This window comes from Sturnira hondurensis, unplaced genomic scaffold, assembly GCF_014824575.4.
Source record: "Sturnira hondurensis isolate 20B ecotype Veracruz unplaced genomic scaffold, ASM1482457v3 Scaffold0004257, whole genome shotgun sequence".
Taxonomy (NCBI): domain Eukaryota; kingdom Metazoa; phylum Chordata; class Mammalia; order Chiroptera; family Phyllostomidae; genus Sturnira; species Sturnira hondurensis.
In genome coordinates, this window is record NW_028076888.1 from 4,431,767 (window position 1) to 4,433,953 (window position 2,187).

Below are 2,187 nucleotides of genomic sequence, written 5' to 3' on the forward strand. Positions count from 1 at the left end.
GGCCCGCCCCGGGGGCGGTGTCGCGCCGCCCCGCACCCCTCCCTGCCGCCCGCCCCAGGGGAAGGGTTTTCCTGCAGACTTGCCAGAACAGAGGCCTCTTAGTTGAAGCAGTTCCTCCGGCGCGTTCCCGCGGCTCCCGGGTCCTGCCGCCGACCTGACCTCCTCGCTCCCTTCCCAAGGGGGCTTCACGACACCGGGAAAAGGAGGGCAGAGCGGGGCGAGGCAACGATTTCTGTACCCCAGATTCTGCGCCAAGGCTTGATGGTATCAATGACTGTGAGCCCCAGTTTCGTCGCCTGAAGTGGGGATTACAGTGGCATCTGTTCATTGGGTCTTGCACGGGTTAAGGAGTGTTACCTGTAGCGCACTTAGAGCAAGCAGCACGGTGATAAGCCATCAGTAAGATTCAGCTCTTAGGATTTCTTTAGTCCTCCGGTAAACCCGTGGGCGAGAAGCCCGAGTTGGTGGCGGGGGGCGGGGGGGGGGGGGCGGGACGGCGGGGAATGAGTTNTGGGGGGGGGGGGGGGGGGGGGGGCGCGACGGCGGGGAATGTGTTCAGAGGCATCCACAGTCCTGCTGAGATTCTGCTGGCAGCTGGAACCCTGGAGAAAGCTTATCGCCACCCCGCAAAAAAGGAATCACTCAATGTGCCTTTTTTGTCCCTGGGAGGCAGCGCTGATGAATCAATGGTTGGGAGGAAGGGAGGGGGGAAGGAATTGTTTAGGCCCCCTTCACAGATGGGGTCTTCTCAAAGCCCGGCAAACCACTCAGGGTCTCCAGAACGAGGGCTCCTGGAGCAGATGTCTGCCAGGAGCTTCCATCTCTTGGAAGAGACATTGAGATCCAGGGGCATCTTCGCAGCAGACTGGCCTCCAGAGGAAGGGGTGGTGGGTGCGACCATGGTGGGCAGGGCACCCCTTTAGGGGAACAGAGGGGGGAAGGGGAAGGACTGTCGTGGTGGTCAATAGCCACACAAAGCAGGCCACGGGTAGGCGCTGGGATCAGAGAAATCAATGGTACCCAAGACGGTTCTCCCAAGGGAAACCCATTTCTGAGATGAGCGTAGTGGAGGAAGCCATGTGTACATCGGACCCCTCAGTAAAAATATGCTTTTATAGAAACTGCTAAAATGACAGCCAAATGTTTACAGTGGTTACACACACACACACACACACACAATTATATTATTGCCAGGTAGGGGTTTTTTTTCATTGTTTTTACGTTGTTGTTTTTTTACGAGTATATACTATCTGTCCAAACCAATGCATGTTACTTTTAGAAGATAGTAACAGGTTTCTGGGAACCTGAGAAAACATCTCACGGTACAGAGATTTGCTCGTACAGATGGTGCAAACGAGGCCCGGAGGGACCCAGCAACAAGCCCAAGGTGCAAGGCAAGTAAAGGGAAGAGGCTTGCGTGTCGTCCAGGGCTTCTACCAGCCAACTGGGACCCAGGGCGGGGAGTTGCTGCAGCTGGGGACAAGACCTGGTGCCCGAATCCACCGGATGTTTTTGAATTCAGAGGATGCAGGACGCACACTAAAATTCCAAAGCCTTTGAGGAGGAAATGGAGGGATGAGCAGAGAGGAGAATGCGCACGTGTTGGCCGGCTCCGGTTTCAAAGCTCCGTTGCCATCCTTGCTCATGACCACCTTCCAACTAGACAGCGTTGCCCCCAGTAGTGGAAATGCAGCTCGGAGAAGTGAGTGAAGCACCTTGGATAGTGGGGTTCCCATGACCCAAGTCCCCAGAGTTCTTGCAAACCAGGAGGGGGGACCAATGCGAAGGCTGCTGGCCTCCGCTGGAGAAAGGGCTCGCCTTGGGGAAGTCTGTCCCCCCACCCCCGCTCCTGCCCCGCCCCACCTTCAGTGTCTGTTTCTTGCTCCCTTCATCNAAATTCCAAAGCCTTTGAGGAGGAAATGGAGGGATGAGCAGAGAGGAGAATGCGCACGTGTTGGCCGGCTCCGGTTTCAAAGCTCCGTTGCCTTCCTTGCTCATGACCACCTTCCAACTAGACAGCGTTGCCCCCAGTAGTGGAACTGCAGCTCGGAGAAGTGAGTGAAGCACCTTGGATAGTGGGGTTCCCATGACCCAAGTCCCCAGAGTTCTTGCGAACCAGGAGGAGGGACCAATGCGAAGGCTGCTGGCCTCCGCTGGAGAAAGGGCTCGCCTTGGGGAAGTCTGTCC